Raw genomic sequence first — 21,250 nt, forward strand, 5'->3', positions numbered from 1 at the left:
AAAAGGGTTGGGTGGACCTCAAAGGAAGAGGAGGAACTAAGTTCAGCATAGACTTTTGTACAGATTTTCTGTAGGGAGGAGGAGAAGAAGGAAGAGGAGGAAGAGGAGGAGGGAGGAGAGGAGGAGAAGAAGAGAAGGACAAGAAAGAGAAGGAGAAGGAAGGAGGAGGGAGGAGGAGGGAGAAAGAGGAAGGAAGAGGGAGGAGGAGGGAGGAGGAGGGAGGAGGAGGAGGGTTCCGAGAAGGACTTCCTGAGCTAATGCCGAGCCTGATGATAAACCAGAGAGCAGCAATGAATCACAGGCAGCCTCCAGCCAGAGTTTGACATAGGACACCTTCCCTTTTCACATTTCATGTTCGTGTTTAAAGCTCCCATCCTAAAGACCCATAAAACAACAGTCCCCACTAGTAATGATTTCCTGCAGGTCGCCTGGAAGCATTAGAAGAAGTGTTTCCTTTTAATAGGCTATTCGGGGAAGATAAAATCAATAACTTCTAGGCAGATATCTTGCAGATGCAAATTTATACCCTTCTCATATTCCTGCTTACCATCTTGTCTTCTATAAAAAAAATAAATTTAAAAAAGTAGTTACACAGGACTGTTGCCTTTGGTGAAAGAGATACTGTCTGGCACATCTCAATGTGCATACAATGAGAGAAATGGTCATGATGATAGATTTTTTTTTAATGAAAATGGATATTATCTGGAAGCTTTTTATACTACTGTAGTTGTATCTGGCTGCCTCTGGCTATTGCAGCTGAATTCTATCATGTGATTTAAAAATGCCATTGCTAATAGAATTGTTCTCTTTAAGACCTTGACAAATTAAGCCAGGATCTAATGTGAATAGCTTTAGGTCTTATAGACGCTTGACTAATGGGTCTGTGATAAAGATGCATACTAGTTAAAGGATCCAGGGATGCAGATAGCATCACAAGGCGCGTTTTCTGAGACTGATGCTCTTCTATCAAGTAATCAACTGTTTCAGATGGTTAAATTCACTGGTGGACACTCATCAGCCGCAGCCTGTGTTTAAGGTTTCCTCTTCTCTCTATTTTTGAATCCATTTTTCTGGTGATTCTTCATCTGCATTCCTCCGGAGAAATGGGTAAGACTTCAGAAGATACAAATCAGAGAATCATGTGTAAAACAAAGGCTCCTCTGGGTTTCTAATACCAGTATATCCCATCACTTCTTCTTGGGATCCCACAGTGAAGTCCGTGGCCAAGCCGTGTGCCCTTAGCCTCCTCATCTTCTGCTTGGACACGGCCACAGGCATTGCACTAGCCTAATTTTTTGTTGTTAACTTGACACATACTGGAATCACTTGGGACAAGGGAACCTCATTTGAAGAATTGTCCCAGTCAGATTGGCCTGTGGCTGTCTGTGGGGGAACTGTCTTTGTCTTTTCACTGAGACAGGGGAGCTCCATCCCACTGTGGGCGGAACTATTCCTTAAGCAGGGGGTCTTGGGCTGTGTTAAAAAGCTAGCTAAGAGTGAAGCAGTCTATAGCATGCCTCCATGGTTTCTGCTTCAGTTCCTGCTTGAGCTCCTGCCCCGACTTCTATCAGTGATAGAATGTGACCTTGAAGTGTAAGACAAATACGTTCCACCCCAGGAAATGCTGCTTTTGATAAGAAGTCTTCATCACAGCAGCAGATCCATCTGGAAGTATTTAGTACAGAGAAGCTTACAGCATTGCAGAAATTCGGTATAGGGCAGTTTATGGAAGCCATGTAACCGTGTAATGTAACTAGTGGGACAGAGAGATGTAAAGAAGAGATTGAATTTGGTGGAATGCTGTACAGATCTGAGAGACTATGTAACAGTGACACATTATGGGATCTGACAAAAAGAAACAAGAATTACAGCAAATTGTAAAGCACCGAATTAATGTAAACTGGACCTATATAGTAGACACACAAAGCGACATTTTACAATGACACATGCACGTGTAAGAAATTACCCAACTAATTTGAATGAGTATTAACAGGAGAGAGGTGTGGTCATGAGGGCAGAGGAAGGAGTAAAAAATGAAAATAAAACACTTCCTATGGGCTGGGGGTTAAGTCCGATACCTGAAATTTAGGTCTTTGATTTCCTGGGAAAGGATGGAAGTTGTTCACTGAGAACAAACAGTACAGGACAGGCTTTCATGACATTTATTCTGCTTCTCTTTTATTATAAGTAAATGCATTACTAGCACCATACGTGGATATGCATCTTTGCATAATTCATGAGTATGCTCAATCAGGTCTGACCCACAGCCTCTCTGGAGCAGTGCTTTTCTCTTCCTTGTGGCCTATTTTCTGTTGATTCCACTGTGTCCTCATTGCCCCTGTGTTGGTTCTCCTCAGAGTTAAGGATGGCTGCAAAGAATGCTCCATGCTTTGTTAGATATTGCTCAGAATATGATTTGTATGTGCTATCACCAATCCTGCTCACTTCTTTTATCATCCCACCCCATCTATGGTTCTCTGGTGCTAAGGAATGAAACCTACGGTCTCTTTCAAGATAGAAAACCATATTCTACCACTAAACTAAGTCCCCGCCTTGTGAGAGGGGCTCACTTCTTTTATACAGTCAGCAGGAGGTTCTGTGACTGAATACATACCACATGGAATGGGTCTCCTTGATTTTCTGGAGAGCTGGGGTTTTCTAGTCAGCAGTGTACCACTGGTGCTGTGTGGTTTTGGGAGGAGGTGCCTTCTAGAGAGAGCATAGATGAATGGCATGCTGCCTGCCTGGGTAGAGATTTTCTTAGACTGTATTTTATTTCCCATGACCAAGTAAAATGCTACTCCTGTCAGGAGCACTTCTTGAGTTTAGTGGTTAGCATGTTTTACTATTTATCTCTTAAATTATTCTGACTCATTTTACCTCTTGCAAAATATATAATGCTGCTGTTTTCTAGGCTGTGGCTGCTGGCAGGAAATGGTATTAGTGAGGAAGTCCTGGGCCTCTTAAGAGCCGACTTTTAGTTTATTCAGCTACTGGCCTAGTTTCACCTTTGCTGCTGTGATAATATATCCTGATAAGATTCAACCTAAGGGAGAAAGTGTTTATTTGGCTCAGAATTCCAGAAGTCAAGGCAGCTAGCTGTGTCACATCCAAGAGTAGAGAGAGAATAAATGTGTCCAACCCACCACTCAGTAAGCTTTCCCTACTCTTTACATAGTCCATGACTTCAAAGTAGACGATGCTGACGTCCACTTTTAGATGGGGCCTTCCCATATCAATTAAGGCAATCAAGACAACCCCCCAAGACATGCCCATAGCCAACCTGACCAAGACAGTTCCTTACCAAGTGGTTCTAGCTTGTGTTAAGTAGACAATTAAAACTCTCACAGTACTCAATCCCTGAGCATAGATCTCAATAAAGATAGGTTGGTTGGTCAGAGGAAGAACAGTAACTGTGTATCAAGTTGTTAAGTTGGTCTATTAAGCCGAGTATAGTTATCAAGAACATGGGAAGATATGTAGTAGGCTACATATCTTGAGTGAGGCAAGGTAGCCCTCATACTCACAGTCAGAGGTCCTGTCCTGAGCCAAGGCACATTTGGATTTTCCTAACATAACCTCACCAGCTCCATCTGCAGAGTGATGCCTTGCATCACACAATACAGAAGATACAATACCTGAGTCATTTTCCTGCCCACTCTTGTGCCATGATTTTGTGATTGTCTTTCTCAGTTTCCGGGGAAAGGGGATCATTCCTGTGGGAGGTGGTGATTTGTTCCTGCGTCAGGAAATAGCGCCATAGTTCTGTCTCCCAAATTGGCAAGTGAAACAGATGTTATTAACTTTATCTCTAGGGAAGACTCCTTATAGGTGTTACAGGAACTCGCTGACACTGGCTATTATTGTTTCTCACCTAGATTGACATGTGGGTACACACACACACACACACATGACTAGACTGCACGACTCTACTAGGGAGGTAATCGCTTGTGTTCTGGATGAACTTCAGCCAAGAGGTCATTGGCATAATATAATGACAGCTGTCTTAGTAGTGACATAGTGTTCTATTTTCATTTCAGTGGCTGCAATAACATATCCCAACAAAAAACAAGTTGGAGGAGAAAAGACTTATAATGCAGGCTATAGTTCATCGTTAGAGGGGAGCTCAAGGCAGTAATTTTAAACAAATAGTGATATCACATTCACAAGAACAAAGAGAAATTAATGCATAAACCCTCTTTTGGTCATTTATGCTCGGCTTGATCTTGTTAGTCCTCTTTTCTGCCTAGGAAATGATGCTTGCCCACAGTACACTGGGTCTTCCCCTATCAATGAACTTAAGATCATCTTTTCCAGACATGCCCATGGAGACGCTCTTCCCAGGTGATTCTAGCATGTACCAAGCTCACAATTAAGCTAGGCATCACACAGGGGAAGAGGACAGCTGCATGTATATCTGCCCTAGTCTTTCAGAGATTACCCCAGAGCCCTTGCTTCCTACATCAACAGTCTCCCTAATATCAGTATCCCTCACCAGAGTGGATCGCCTGTAACAGCTAGTGAACTTATTTTACATATCATCCACAGTGGACATTAGGTCTCACTCCTGATGGTATATCGTCTATATCCTACAAGTTTAGAAGGATACCAGGCAGACTTCATGCACCCACCATTACAGAGAGTAGCTTCCCTATCCTAAAGTCCCTCCATGCTTCACCTTTCCACCCCCAACCACTCCCAGCAGCCACTGCATTCTCTTTGAATTTTTCAATTTTTAATTAGATATTTTCTTCATTTACATTTCAAATGCTATCCTGAAAGTCCCCTATACCCTCCCCCTGCCCTACTCCCCAACCCACCCACTCCCTCTTCTTGGCCCTGTTGTTCCCCTATACTGGGGCATATAAAGTTTGCAATACCAAGGGGCCTCTCTTCCCAGTGATGGCCGACTAGGCCATCTTCTGCTACATATGCAGCTAGAGACACAAGCTCTGAGGAAACTGGTTAGTTCATATTGTTGTTCCACCTATAGGGTTGCAGACCCCTTCAGCTCCTTGGGTACTTTCTCTAGCTCCTCCATTGGGGGCCCTGTGTTACATCCTATAGATGTCTCTGAGCATCCACTCTGTATTTGCCAGGCACTGGCGTAGTCTCACAAGAGACAGCCATATCAGGGTCCTTTCAGCAAAATCTTGCTGACATATGCAATAGTGTCTGATTTGGTGGCTGATTATGGGATGGATCTCTGGGTGGGTCAGTCTCTGGATGGTCCATCCTTTCATCTCAGCTCCAAACTTTGTCTCTGTAACTCCTTCCATGGATATTTTGTTCCCTATTCTAAGGAGGAATGAAGTATCCACACTTTGGTCTTTGTTCTTCTTGTGTTTCATGTGTTTAGTAAATTGTATCTTATATCTTGGGTATTCTAAGTTTCTGAGCTAATATCCACTTATCAGTGAGTACATATTGTGTGAGTTCCTTTGTGATTGGGTTACCTCACTCAGGATGATGCCCTCCAGGTCCATCCATTTGTCTAGGAATTTCATAAATTCATTCTTTTTAATAGCTGAGTAGTGCTCCACTGTGTAAATGTACCACATTTTCTGTATCTATCCCTCTGTTGAGGTACATCTGGGTTCTTTCCAGCTTCTGGCTATTATAAATAAGGCTGCTATGAACATAGTGGAGCATGTGCCCTTATTACCAGCTGGGACATACCAGAGGTATTGCTGGATCCTCCGGTGGTACTATGTCCAATTTTCTGAGGAACTGCCAGACTGATTTCCAGAGTGGTTGTACAAGCTTGCAATCCCACTAACAATGGAGGAGTGTTCCCTTTCTCCACATCCTCGCCAGCATCTTCTGTCACCTGTGTTTTGATCTTAGCCATTCTGACTGGTGTGAGGTGGAATCTCAGGGTTGTTTTTATTTGCATTTCCCTGATGATTAAGGATGTTGAACATTTTTTTCAGGTGCTTCGCAGCCATTAGGTATTCCTCAGTTGAGAATTCATTTAAAAATGGGACACAGAGCTAAACAAAGAATGCTAAGTCACACACAGATGAGGAATAAACCCGACAAAGCATGACAGCCTACTTATCTGCAAGTAGTAAATCCTCTGTGTCACTGTGACATATTGTATTTTTCTATACCGCACATCCGTCCTTTTGCATCTGCTCCATTGCATGCAGAATGGCAGATGGATGCAATGAGTCACTTTGACATTTCTCCAGTGGCCTTTTTGGGAACAGATCCCCTCTCTCCCTGGTGCTGACTCCCCGTACAGAGGGAACCTCACTGCCCCCCAGAGTGTCCTTCATCCATTATACAAATCCCATGGTAATGATGACACTTCTGAAACAGGAAGCAAGGACTCACAGTTACAGGCCCGTTATTTCCTCTTGGACACTTGATAGGATGCTAATGGATTGCTTCTTTGTTCAGACTACGGTGAGCTTCACTTTGTGTTTCTTGAGGTCACAGGAGATGAGGGTTGTACAGGGAAAGGGAAGGGGAACTGTTAAGAAGTATGGTTAAACCCACATGCGGATAAAGGAGGCATTATAGGGAACCCCGAGAGGAAGCACACAGGCAGGTTGTTTGCACATCATTTCTGTAGGAAACAGGGTCCCCACTGGGTTGGAATTCTAAGGTTCATAATTCCTTTACAAACCCATCCCCCAGCTTCCACCGAGTGGCCCTGAGTCTTATCCAGCTTCTAAAACCTGCTGACTACGGAATGATGATAATGTATGCATGCTGGAAGCCTTGCCTTTTTAATGTGCCAATTGTAGTCAGTAAGTGCTGTAGGAAGAAGATGAACGTGCAGTTTAGGGAGAAGCTCCCATCTAACTCCCAGCTTAATTAATACAGGGAGGGGTGTTATGCAGCGGTAAAGTGATTTATTCCTTCCTTACTTCAGTAATGCGTTTTGCAGCTCTCTTCTCTCCAAGCTCAGGGGATTCAAGGGTAAGTGGGTGGGGCAGGGATAGGGTGAGTCCACTGTCACCTCAGCATTCAGAGGACTCAGGTGGACCCTCTGTCCCAGACCTTCTGCCTCAGTTTCTACTTGTTATGGTGTACAGACCTAACACTTCCCACTGTGTGCTTCCCACATGATTCTGTTTCTGAGGCTGTTAGGTTTCCTCCCTCCCTCCCTCCCTCCCTCCCTCCCTCCCTCCCTCCCTCCCTCCCTCCCTCCCTCCCTCCCTCCCTCCCTCCCTTCTTCCTTCCTTCCTTCCTTCCTTCCTTCCTTCCTTCCTTCCTTCCTTCCTTCCTCCCCTTCCTCCCCTCCTTCCCTCTCTCCCTTCATCCCTTTCTTTTCTCTCCTTCCCTCCCTGTCTTTCTATAAAAGGTCACATGGATCTCAGCTTGTGGATGGGGACAACCCTGAACTCCTGTCTCAATTTTTCATGTGCTGGGATTGTGTTGTGATGTCTTGTTTTTTGAGTTGCTAGGGATGGAACTCAGCTTTTTGTATGCTAGATGGGGACTCAACCTGAACCACTGCATCCCTAGTTACCTTCCTCCATCACTGTCACTTTGTGTGTGTGTGTGTGTGTGTGTGTGTGTGTGTGTGTGTGTGTGGTATATGGTATATGTACAAACATATGTACACACATGCAGAGGCCATCTTCACTTTGCTTATTTGTTCAAGGCAAAGTCTCCCACTGACACGAAGCTCACAGGCAGGCTAGGCTAGGCTGATCAGTGAGCTCCTGAGATCTCTTGTCTCTGCTGACTCCCTTCTACCAGAAATGCTAGGGTCATAGGCACACATAGCTATGCCTCTATCTTTCTGCACATGTGTACTAGGGATTTGAACTTAGCTCTGCTGGGCTTTCCCAGCAAGTGCTCTTACCTAGTGAACCATCTGCCCAGCCCACCAAGCCCTTTACTTCTTGATGTCTTTCTGGACTGTCAGAGCCCACCTTGGTGCTGTAATCACCAGTTCTAGAAATTATCTTGATGAGATGCTGAAAGGGCATGGGCTCCTGTTGGATAAGGAGATGCAATCACATGGCTGCCATGAAAAACTTTCAAATCAGAATATAAGCCAGGAGGATAGGCTCTGAAGCAATTATCACTTAATGATGGCCACTGCTATGCTTGATCCTGTTCTCTTTTGGTCTCTAATTATCTTACATTCCTCATATGCCCCCTCTGTGTGTCTAGACATGTGCCAACACCTATTTATTTACCTTTTGTAATTAGAATCTCAATTGTGCCCTCCCCCAACAAGCTCATGATTTTTCCCCTTTTTTCTTTTTAACTTTTCATTGGTTCTTTGTGAATTTCACAGCACGTGTCCCAATCCCACTCATCTCCTCTTCCCCTTGTACCTACTTTCCAGACTTCCACCCTTGCAGCCTCCACTACAACAGAGAAAAAAATTCTCATTGTGGAAGCTATAGTGTGTCACAGTGTGTCCCCACAGTATACTCTTTTGTCCACCTGTCTTTGCTTGCAAATGCTCATTGCAACGGTTTGTTGGTCTGATTCTAGGCCCCTGGTTTCTGCTGTACTATCAATACTGGAACCTTACTGGGACTCCTCTCAGGTATCCTGTTGTTGCCCTGTGTCATGGAGATCCTGTAGTTTTGGATCTATAGAATTCTTCATGCATCCCGGAAGTCATCAATGGAGTAGATGTAGACTGAGGGAGGAGCCGAGGGAGTCTCTCCCTCTTCTGCACCACTGCCCATCAGACAAAAGGCAGGGCCAGCTCTCCTGCCTGCTGACATGGGAAGGGGTGAGGGCATCTCTCCCTTGCTCACACTGCCATATGCCAGACAAGTTGTAGGGCCAGTTCTTCCATGATCACACTCCTGAGGCTGGCTCACCCACACCTCCTCCATCAAGGTTGAGATGTAGTGCCTGCTCTCCTGAGTGCTAAAGCAGGGGAGGGGCAGGGACAGCTCCCCTGCTCTCATGAGAGAGGAGGGTATCTCTCCCTTGTCCACACCACTTCGAGGGAGATGAATGGAAGAGACAGCTCTTCCACACTCCTATCCTTGGGGCTGGTTCACCCATAACTCCTGCAATGTATAGAGCCAACTCTCCTCATTATTGCAGCTGGCTGAGGGTAGGGTTAGCTCCCCTGCTCTCCTGCTTCTAGGGCCAGCTTTCCCACAGTGCCCAGGGGTGAGGTGGGGCCAGTTCTGCACAGCTTTCAAATATCAACATGTCCCTGGGCAGTAGCCCAGACCAGGGATGTCCATCTGGCCTTTGGTGATCCTTACTGCTGCAGGTACACTGACTCAGACGTGGCCCCTGTGGCAGCACAGGCTAGGATCCCACCATGGTCCCAGTTGGCATCAGCTATTCCTCATTACCCTTGATCTTCCAGTTCTGCCTCTCTTCATTGTGCCACATCTTTCTGTTTCTGTTTCTCTTTTATTTCTCCACAATTTACTTGGTCCTCTTAATGGCATTATGGCCTCTGAGTGTCTGGGGTTGTCTCAGGAGTGGTCTTAGGAGTGTGATGCCCTACCCATGCCTTATGGCACTGGGCAGGGGCCATCTTGTGCATGGTCTGCCTCCTCCCAGGCCTAAACTGGTGGTCATCTCAGGCTAGCTTCCTGTCTGGGCTCCATGGCACTTGTCTGTTGGTTGTCTTGGGATTGCTCCTCACCCAGGCCTACTTGAATGGCTGCCTGGGACCCACAGTCCCAGGTGGGGTTCTTTTTAGTCTCTGGCTTGTTCCCTATCCTGGCCTGGGGGCTCATTCTGGCTTGCCTGCTGCCGGATTGGTGGTCATGTAAGGTTTGCTTTACTCAGGGAATGTTAGGCTACGAATCATTCCAATGTTTATAGGTCAGGACATTGAGCATAGACATAACTTCTCCTGTCTGCCACTACACAGGTGACACAATAGCCACACCAGCAGCACCTCTGGGGTAGGTTCCTTTTTTTCTCTTCCTTTTCTTTTCCTTTCCTTTCCTTTCCTTTCCTTTCCTTTCCTTTCCTTTCCTTTCCTTTCCTTTCCTTTCCTTTCCTCTCCTCTCCTCTCCTCTCCTCTCCTCTCCTCTCCTCTCCTCTCCTCTCCTCTCCTCTCCTCTCCTCTCCTCTCCTCTCCTCTCCTCTCCTCTCCTCTCCTCTCCTCTCCTCTCCTCTCCTCTCCTCTCCTCTCCTCTCCTCTTCTTTTCTTTTCTTTTTAAAGCTCATGTTTTGAATGCTTGTCTCCCAGCTTATATTACTTTGAGTCTGTAGAGCTTTTAGGTGGGTGAGTTTCTGGGGAGGGAGCTTTGAAGGTTGCAGCTCCTCTTGCTCCTGACTGCTCTCTCTGCGTCTTAGCCCATTGGTGTGTGAGGCACATCCTCTAAAAGCTCCCACCTACACGAACAGAGACACGTAGTTCTGTCTTGATCAACCGAATTCCTTGAAAATAAACGCCGTGTTGTTTGTGCCAAGTGTTCAGGTCATAGAGAGGTAAATGCAGACTGATTTATCGTCTTTTCAAAAAAATTTTTATGTTATGTTCAAACTTAGCATCTTAGTGTTCAGAGCTAAGCCTAAGTTCCAACCCTTCATTGGAACCACCCGCTGCGGCCTTCGTGCAGTTGTGTGCCTTTATATTCTCCAGCTGTAAGTTGCTAACACCATCTTGTTTACGTCACTGTTCACGTCACACAACTATGTTTCAGAGCTGTGTACTCTGTGCCAGGTACTGCTGAGGCACTGAAAAATGCATGAATTGGTTGTAGTATGACAAAATTTTTTTCCTTGGGGATATGCAGCAAACACCTGTGTTCACCCCTGATGGAGAACCTATGATAGGCCAAAATATGGATACCACCAAAGTTCACTTTGGTGAACCAATGAGTTTTATTGGGGTTACTTACAGGAATATGGGTGAAGGGGTTGTTTACAGGAGCAGGCATGATGCAAAGACAGATTATCATCAAAGCCCATCTCAGAATGGGTGACAACTTACAACATCTGGAAACCCAGAGCATTCTGTATAGCCTATAGGCAGTTTAACAGGTTATAGTGTCCTCTCCAGGTGCCTTAGTTGGTCTGAGCCCCTTCCAGGCAGCTTGGCTGCTCTCTATTTCTTCCAGGCAGCTTGGCTGCTCTCTATTTCTTCCAGGCAGCTTGGCTGCTCTCTATTTCTTCCAGGCAGCTGTCTGGTCCCAGAGTCTTCTTTGCAGCTCAGTTTATCTCAGTCTTTTAGGAATTCTGCACAATATGTCTGAGAGAGTGACCTTCTGCTTTCATGTTTACTCTGGCAGAGAGGGGACTGTGAATCTGATCAGCTTCAGGGACTTCCTGGAGTTACTTTGAGCTCCCTTGTTTAAAAAGTACTCTTGCAGGATGGAATGTTTCATTCTTAGAGAAAACTGTTACATAACACTGGTAAGCCAACAGTGAACAGTGACAGACAGCCCTTGGAACAGAAAAGGGACAGTGTTGCATAATGATAAATATCCCAGAGATTGCTTGTTGGTGTATTTTTTGGGTTATTTTATTTGGGTTCTTATACCTACCACCCTTCTCCACCCCAATCCTTTCAATCCCTCCAACACTAGGTAGGAGAGAAAGGCAGTTGGAGGGGAAAGGAGCTGTAGACTGTTTTAGACTGCTTCCTGGTGGTTAAGGGCACCCGGTTCCTTGGAGCAAGTCCAATCTCTATTATCAGGATATCTCCAACCAGCAACCCAGCAACCCAGCAACCCAACAATAGCAAAAGCAGCAGCAGGGACCAGCAGCAGCCAAGGCAGGAGCAGTGAGGGGAACAGCAGCCTCACAGGCCCTCTCGGGGCTCTTGCATTTATATCTTCTCAAGAGTCCTCTCCATTCCAAACATAAACTATCTGCAGCTTGTAAAAATCTCAGCCCCCCTAGAGCAGGAGACAATGAGAGTCAGTGGCTGTGGACGATCTGAAGCAGCCTCATTTCCCAAAGCTGGGACTAAAACAAAAATGTGTTCACATAACATCACTGGGGGTTTAAAAGAAACCAAAATTCCCACTTACAATTGCTTCTCAGAAAAAGGGAACATTTGCATTGACACCTAAGAGGATGGAACTATGGAAAGGTCCAGGGGCTGGGAAAATAAGAGCAAGAATTTCACCATTGGAATAACCCATTGTGTCCAGGAATAGATATCAGCTCTGGTGTCATTGTGGCCAGAGCTTAGCCAGACACAGCTTAGTGGTCCATGGTAGACAAGGATCCAGAGATAGAGAAACTTGTTCACCAGAGTCAGACATAAGAGAATTTAAGGCAGAGAATCGATGGATCCCAGTTTTCTCTGTGAAGACCAGGCTGAGGTGGGAACAGAAACTTCAAAATACCTTCCACTCTTGCATTGGAGTAAGCATGCTCTCCTAGTATTTAGAGACAGCAGCAATGGAGCTTCTGGGCACAGCCCCTGAGCCAAGAGCTAGCCACTTAGGCTCTGTGTGTGGTAAGCTTGGAGATTTAGCTGGGGACATTTTCAAACCATAGCTATTCCCACCCTGTCTTAGTCAAGGTTTCTATTCCTGCACAAAACATCATGACCAAGTTGTGCAAGTTGTGGAGAAAAGGGTTTATTCAGCTTACACTTCTACATTGCTGTTCATCACAAGAGAAAGTCAGGACAGGAACTCACACAGGGCAGGAACTTGGAGGCAGAAGCTGATGCAGAAGCCATGGTGGGATGTTACTTACTGGCTTGCTTCCTCTGGCTTGCTCAGCTTGCTTTCCTATAGAATCCAGGACTACCAGCCCAGGGATGGTACCACACACAATGGGCCCTCCACCCTGTTGATCACTAATTGAGAAAATGCCTTACAGCTGGATCTCAAGGGAGGCTCCTTTCTCTGTGATAACTCCAGCTTGTGTCAAGTTGACACACAAAATCAGCTAATACGTATGCTGTCTAGAGAACCCCAACTGAAGAAATATTAAATGGGACCAAATGTGACAATGTATGTGGAAACCCCACCGAGGCATCTCCCCAGTCCCACCGAGCCTTGTTCTTGCACTGGCTAAGGACACAGCAAACACACAGCAAAGTTTGAACTTGCAGAGTGCAAATTCCAGGAAATTCCACAGGCAGATGGATCTATATTCTGGACTCCTGCGTGCCCACACATGTGACTGTGGAAGCCAGACATCAATATTAGCTGACTTCCTAAGTTGTTCCCCCCTTTAGTTTTTTGAGACAAGGTCTCCAGGTGAAGCCAGAGCTCACTGATTGGTAGACTGGCATCACAGTAAACCTCTGGGATTCATGAGGCTTTGCCTCCCAGGGCTGCATTTACAGGCGTGTAATGTCAAGTGTGGCATTTACATGGGTTCTGGAGCTCCCTGCTCAGGCCCTCAGGCCTGTGCAGCAAGCAGCTTACCCACCGAGCCATCTCTCCCCAGCCTGACTGAGCCATCTCCCCTGCCCTGCTTTTTGAAAATTCTTAGTACTGAGCAGTCTTCTTTGCAGAGTAACTTGCAGTGCATAAAAATGTTTGCATTCATTTCCTTTTCCCACTCAGTCTTTCTGAAGTAGATAATGTTATTTTCCACTTATGGAAACCAAAGGTTCACAGTGTGAAGGGCATGATCAAGGTCATGATGGTAAGGGTCTGGGCGGGGACACGGGCATGGGCTTCTCTTTCTATTCAAAGTTTATGATCTTCTATTGATGTACATTCCTGATCTCAAAAAGGAGCTAGATTTGGTCTTATTTTTATAGATTAGTTTAAACAGAAAAAGATTAATTAATCAGAAAGAGATAATTTAATGTTTTTTTTGTTTGTTTTGCCCTGTTTCATTTACTTATGTGTTCTCTTGAGCTGCAGTTTATAACTCGTCATGATGAATCCTTCTTTCTTACAACCTGGGTGGTGGCACACTTCAAATAACAAAGGAAAAAGCTGACTTATGAAAGTGAATGCTAAGCCTCTTCCATGAAGTCATTCCTGTTCGTGATTTGTCTGAGTTATGCCCACGGTAATGTGGTAACTGGCACAATTTCAATAGCTGTAATACCTCTTCAATTACAGCTGCGCAAAGATCACTTAAAGCCGCCACTGCTCAATGCATCAAGGTGAGACATGAGGTGAGGCAGTAGAGAAGAGACATCAGTCGTGGTTGTTATTGCAGAGGGCAGGTGAACAATTCACATGCCACCAGCACTTTTAAGAGATGTCAAGGCTATTTCAAAGGTGACAAAGATAAGCAGGGAAACATCCAACAAATTAGGCTCTAGAGTTTCTTCAACATTAAAGCTCACAATTTCAAAATACAACAGTAATAGATTACTCAATCTATGCAACAAGTATTCATGGTTTGTTCAAAACTTGTTTCTTGTGCACAACCAGAGTTTGACTTTGTAGGTGAAAAAGGAAACAACTTAGCACCCCCGTTATCAAGACTGGAACCTTCTAGTGCACAGGATAGACCCCTCTCCAGCTAACTGTGACTTACAGGCTCATGTGTTTGGCTACTTGCTCTCCCGGGAGTTGCAATGATTCTGGAGGTTGCAGGGTTTGGCTTTTAGAGGTGGTCACTGAGGGCTGGCCTTGGGAGGGTCATTTCCAGTTCAGCCCTCTGTTTCCTGCTCTGTTAAGATATGAGTGGCAGCAGCAGCTCTGCAATGCCTTTCTGTGCCATGCCGACCGTATCACCTCAAAGCCCAAGTACATCTTCCCACCCTTAAGCTGCTTCTGTCAAGTAGGGTTTTGTTTCTGTTTCTGTTTTTTAATTTAAAATGTGACCATAGAAATTTTTAATTTTTTAAAAAACTTTTACTATTCTCTCATGCATTACATCTCCCAAACTCAGTTTCCCCTCTCTCTACTCCTCCCAGTTTCTCCGGTCTGTCCCCTCTCCCCCAGATCATCCTCCTTTGTTTCTTAAGCAAAATAAAGCAAAACCAAAATAAAGCAACAACAACAACAACAACAAAAACAGACATTCACCAAACATGGCCTAACAAGAGACAATAAGACTGAGCACAAACATACAAACATTCATATCACCCTGTAATTGGCAATCCAGTGGGAGGAAAAGGCTCTCAAGCAAAGGTAAAAGAGTCAGAGACACCCCTACCCCTACATTCCCAGTTTTGGGAGTCCCACAAGAACATCATGCTACGCAACCATAAGGTATATGCAGAGGGCCTCGCTCAGACCATTTCAGGGTTTGTGATTGCCCCTTCAGTTTCTGTGAGACCCTATGAGCCCTGCTTAGTTGATTCTGTGGGCCATGTTCTGATGGTATTCTCAACCTCTCTGGTGGCTCCTATAACCCCCTGAGTTTGTGGGGTTATCCTGTCTCCATCTAGTATTTGGCTGTGGGTCTTTGCATCAGTTTTCATTGGGTGTTGGGTGATGCCCCTATGATGACATATGGGCTAGGCACCGATGTAGAAGTATAGCAGAATATCATTAGGAATCATTTCATTGACTGTCTTTGGTTTGGTTCTATTCTGGGTCTCTGGTTCCTGGCCATCCAGGCAGTGTAAGGCTTGGATTCCCTCTCATGTAGTGGGTCACGAGTTGGACCAGTCATGGGTTGCTCACTCCATCAAGTTCTGTGCCACCATTGCTCCAGCATGTCTTGCAGGTTGGATAGATTGTTAGCTGGAGGTTTTGTGGCTGAGCTGATAGCCTTGTCCCACTGTCAAGTAGCTTTTTTACAACTCTGAGAAAAGTAACTGATAGAGTGACCAATCAGGATACTAGCTTTATTATACTTTCTACTGCTGCTCAAAAGGTGTGTATTAAATGAAAAGTTAAAACTGGATTATACTCTAGTGCAATCAAGGAAGACAATTATTCTGTTGTATTTTGATTCTCTCTCTCTCTCTCTCTCTCTCTCTCTCTCTCTCTCTCTCTCTCTCATGTGTGTGTGCGTGTGCATTTGTGCATGTAAATGTTGGTGTACCGTGCCCTACTCCCTCAGAGTCCAGAAGTCTTGGATCCTATGGAGCTGAAGTTACAGGTGATTGTGAGCGCCTGAAATGGGTTCTGGGAACCAAACTCAGGGCCTTTGTGAGCTGTATGTGCTTTTAACCACTGAATACTTTCCTAATTCAGATACCATTATTTTAAAATTATTCATTTCAATCACATAATGAAACAGAAAAGATGGCAATATATGATTCCATTTATAAGCAGTGACATACTTAGACTCAGAAAACAGAGCACTGGTTGTCAGGGCACAGAGAGGAGAGTAATGGATGGTTAATGTCAAATCTTAGAGACTTTGGTTTAGCAAGGCAGGGAGTCCCGTGGATGGTTCATGGTGGCATTGCAACAATATGAATCTATGTACTATTGCTGGATTAGACACAAAATGGTAAAAACAATAAATTCTCTGTTATGTGCATTTTTTTATCAGAATGAAAGAGTAAAAATGTTGACAGCATAACTAAAAGTCAGTGTCTATCCACCAAGAAGTAGAAGTGACGTTTTGTTGCAGCTTTAGTTTTTCCTCATTTTTAGGCAATAGGACCTGAAATTGGGCAGATAGACACCTCCTTTTGTTTGGCTTCATGGATTCCTCCACATTCTCTCTCCTGATGTGCAGATGCTGTCCTAAAGTTTGGGCGCAGGATTCCTAGGCAGTGAAAAGATACTTATACCTTTGTCAACATCATTGTTCCAGAGACTATTAGAAACACGACATGGAGAAATGTGAATGGGTCATTTTGAGAGTGCTGTGGTTGAACTGAAAATATCTCCTAAAAGTTCACGCATGTAGAGTGTTCAGAGGTGGAGCTCAGAAGGTGCTCTGATCAATACATTGACAGATTCATAGTTCGACGGCTGTATTAGGAAGTGAGGTCCAGTTGGAGGAAACAGGTCACAAGTTGATATTCTTCAGAGCCTCTATCTTCTCTGCAGCCTCCTTTTCTGTCTGGCTGTCTTTACTTCTTGGCAACGTGCTCTCTGTCACAATGCTTTGCTTAATTACAGTCCCAGAAATATGGGCTCAAACCTCAGAAACCATGAGCAAAACAAAGCTTCTCTTCTCTTCTTTTATTTTTTAATATTTTTATTAGATATTTTCCTCGTTTACATTTCCAATGCTATCCCAAAAGTCCCACATACCCTCCCCCCCCACTTCCCTACCCACCCACTCCCACTTTTTGGCCCTGGCATTCCCCTGTATTGGGGCATATAAAGTTTGCAAGTCCAATGGGCCTCTCTTTCCAGTGATGGCCGACTAGGCCATCTTTTGATACATATGCAGCTAGAGTCAAGAGCTCCGGGGTACTGGTTAGTTCATACTGTTGTTCCACCTACAGGATTGCAGATCCCTTTAGCTCCTTGGGTACTTTCTCTAGCTCCCTCATTGGGATCCCTGTGTTCCATCCAGTAGCTGACTGTGAGCATCCACTTCTGTGTTTGCTAGGCCCCGGCATAGTCTCACAAGAGACAGCTATATCTGGGTCCTTTCAGCAAAATCTTGCTAGTGTATGCAATGGTGTCAGCGTTTGGAAGCTGATTATGGGATGGATCCTCGGATATGGCAGTCTCTAGATGGTCCATCCTTTTGTCTCAGATCCAAACTTTGTCTCTGTAACTCCTTCCATGGGTGTTTTGTTCCCAATTCTAAGAAGGGCAAAGTGTCCACAGTTTGGTCTTCGTTCTTCTTGAGTTTCATGCGTTTAGCAAATTGTATCTTATATCTTGGGTATCCTAAGTTTCTGGGCTAATATCCACTTATCAGTGAGTACATATTTTGTGAGTTCCTTTGTGATTGGGTTACCTCACTCAGGATGATGCCCTCCAGGTCTGGGAACTGACCAACATAATGGACAAAAGAGGACTTAGCATGCCACTGGCTCAGTCTAGGTCATGCCAAGCCAGGTTTGAAAGATCAGGACTCTAGGTAGGATGCTTTTACGACTGGTAATATGTTTATGATTAGGCATCTCATAAGAAAGAAGGGACGCTGAGAGCGACACTAATGTTACAGTTGTTTGGGAAATATGATGAAAGGAGAGCCATTTTTGTGGTTTGGAAAATGTTCATAATTTTGCTTATGTTCAAATGCAACATAGAGTGTTGCATTTTGGTTATGGTTCTCTGTGATCATGGGAAGGCCTTGGCAGATGCTGGTATTCTGGGAAGGGAAATAGAAGCAGTTGTCTACTCTTTGTCACTATGTACATATCATAAGCACACCCCACTGTGATTTTCATGACTTTTTATAAATGAATGATAACTCTTTAGATGCACATTTCTGCAAGTAGCTGTTTTACTTCACTTTGCAGTATGAGACCAACCCTGATGCCAGAAGACATTGCTCGTGTCTCTCTTGCTCCGTTTGTATTGAACTGGAGAAGGGTCATGCTGCTTCTTGTTCATTAAAAATGCTGCTGTCACAACTAGTTCAGAGTTTCAGAATAGTTTTTCAGAGAAAGGAAATAGGTGCCCAAAAGCAAGGTGGTTCTCAACACTATGGAAGGACATAAAAACCAAGACGAAGGGCTACTTTCTGCCAAAACCTGGGACAATATGGGCAGTAAAATAATGATAGTAACTGTAGGATTATAAACCCTAAAATAAAAATATCCACAGGCTCATTTGCCCTAAAGGAAACATTGAGCATAACTAAATAATCACTCAGGTCACAAATATTTTCACTTTGCTCAGCTTGCAGCTCTGCCGCAGTTCGGTTTTCATGCAGTGTTTTTTTAAATTAAGTTTTTCTTTCACATATTTCATGAAAGAACTATGAAATAATTTGCTCCTCATAAAACATAAAAATATTTTTCCTATAGGGCTTTAAGCGTTTGTTCTTCACATCCGATCGCCAATAAATCTGTAAGTTGTTTTAGCTTTTGGCATAAAGAAATAAATTTGATATCTTGCACCCCTGCCATGAGGGTAATCACGTGTTCCGGCAGAAAGGAATGTATGTACTTTATCAAACAAAAAATTGCTTTCTAGATGTGACTGTGTTAAACACAGCCGGCATGTAAGAGACATGAATCTCTGTTAACATTAATCTGAATATTTGCTAGTAAGTTTTATTCTGGGCTATTGATACATACATCTGTCAATTGATTACTATATATTATTTATTAAAATGTGTATACTTAATCAGCCAAGTTACATTACTCAATTACTCAATCTTCTTGGCTCTTATGGCCTTGGGACTCTTTCCCGTGAATTTAAGTTTTCTGTCATATTCTATGAAGAAACCCAAGAGGACTAATTGTTTTTGCACCAGCTTTGTTTATGAAAATGATCATATGACAAGTGTTTTCACCTATAGGACTAAACCCCCTCTATCTTTATTTAAGCTATATTATGTTTATTTTATAATTTTCACACGTATTCATACATAGTCTGTGAGATGCATAGCTTGCTATTATGATAGTTGGATATTACCTGACTTCTTAACTTCTTAAGATACACTTTTCAGTGTCTTTAAAAATTTTATCTATACAATCTTTTTATCTATCTATCTATCTATCTATCTATCTATCTATCTATCTATCTATCTATCTATTAATTTATCTATCATCTATCTATCTATCTATCTATCTATCATCTATCTATTATCTATCTATCTATCTATCTATCTATCTATCTATCTATCTATCATATGTATGTATGTATGTATGTATGTATGTGTGTGTGCATGTATGTATGTATGTATGTATACACATGTGTGCCATAGCACGTATGTGGAAGTCAGAGGACAACCAATGGAAACTGGTTCTCTCCTCCGTTCTATAGGTTCCAGGGACCAGACTCAGGTTGTCAGCTTGGCGGGAAGCACATCTTCCTACTGTGCTGTCTCACCAGCCTAGACTCCAGTGCCATAAACACATGGAAACCTGCTCTCTTAAACGGAAAAAAAAAAAAAACTAGAAGTTGGCTGTTGTTGGTGTTGAAGACTCAAAATCCTGAGGATGAGATGTCTTTAAATCTTGGTTTCTTTTGTTCATGGTCTTTAAATGGCTTCTACAGCTTCCAAGGGCGTTTGATTTCAAGTGTCTGGAAAGGAAGAGACAGAGTGGACAGAAGGTGTCTGTGGGTGCTCTTGTCCCATGGTTTTGTTTGTGTCTAACTGACGAGCTCTGGATTGGAGAGATGTTGGTGGTACAGTTGGCCACATGGCTCTATTTTACCCTGAGTGAAAAGAGAGTTATTTTCTTAGACAAAAAAAAAAAAAAAAAAAAAGAGTAACATAAATACAAGGCACATTTAATATTTGCTGCCCTAACACGTTATTTTTATTATTTCAAATATTTTTCATAAATCACACATTCCAGTCCCTTATTGGTCTTTATAGCGGCATTTTTATTTAAGGAATTATCATGGCTTATATGCAGGTAAACTTGCCCTAGATGGTCCGTTTCAGCTAGGTCCAGCATTTCTAAAGACTAAAAAGCACATGCAGCTGTTATTTGGTTTGAAGAATACATCAAAGAGTGTAAAGAAAAACAGAGAGTATTATGGGTCTGGTTGGGAACTAGGCATAATTCTGATTTCCAAGGATGTCTTTGGTGATGGTGAAGAGCCTGGTTATAGCCTATGGTCACCAGAAAGGCAGAGGAGAGCTTTGCACAGGGTGTGAGATGTGGCTGTGGTTTATGTTGGAATGCTCACTGTGAATATACTCTAGGTAGAGTTCACTTCCAGCAGGGATAAAGCAGGCTGGTCATGGCTCTCTCATTTCACCTGGCAGGTGCTCACTGTCACAGAGCCAGCCTGACAGCAATGGGGAAGGGGTTCAGACAGTCTCTGTGTGTGGAACCCACAGAGCTTGCTCTTGTATTTTCCATTTCCATCCATTTCCACTGCTTGGATATGATTCCCTGGAGTCAGATGCTCCGAGTAATCACTGTAATTTGTGAATTTCCTTGCATGCATACACTCTGCTAATTTGGCAAAACTGTTATTTTTTTCTCATCTCCCATCCATGGGCACAAGCACAGCTCAGAAGCTGCATTCTATAATTACTTTCCTGGATTAGAGAAAAGAATGAAGAGAATATTTGATTTATTGTATGGATTTCCAAGGCTATTTTGTTAGCGTTTAAAAGCAGGCCAAGAAAACGACTAGATGGAAGCCTTTAGCTCAGGAGTTCTGAAAAGGTCTTGGCCTTCTGAATCTCTTTCACAGATTTCCTTATGTGCATTAATAATGCTCTTTAATAGTATTTTTTTCTGGTTGCCTTCCTGTTAAGGTATTAAACCTTTAGTGCTACGTTATGTGCTCATTTATTAACTTGCTTTCTCTTTAAAATATTTCCTGATCACATAAAGGGGAAATGAGTATTTTAGACACTAGCTCCATTAACTCCAGCAAAGCCCTTAGTCAGTGACAAGTGACTG

The 21,250-nt window shown here is 43.7% G+C and overlaps 1 pseudogene; it reads right to left on the reverse strand.

The window, feature by feature from the left end:
• Window positions 1-9,743: 9,743 nt before the first annotated feature.
• On the reverse strand, window positions 9,744-9,865 carry LOC115029326 (small nucleolar RNA SNORA17; annotated as a pseudogene).
• Window positions 9,866-21,250: the final 11,385 nt, after the last annotated feature.

Source organism: Mus caroli, unplaced genomic scaffold (assembly GCF_978045245.1).
Source record: "Mus caroli unplaced genomic scaffold, Mus_caroli_1 scaffold_12, whole genome shotgun sequence".
Classification (NCBI taxonomy): Eukaryota; Metazoa; Chordata; class Mammalia; order Rodentia; family Muridae; genus Mus; species Mus caroli.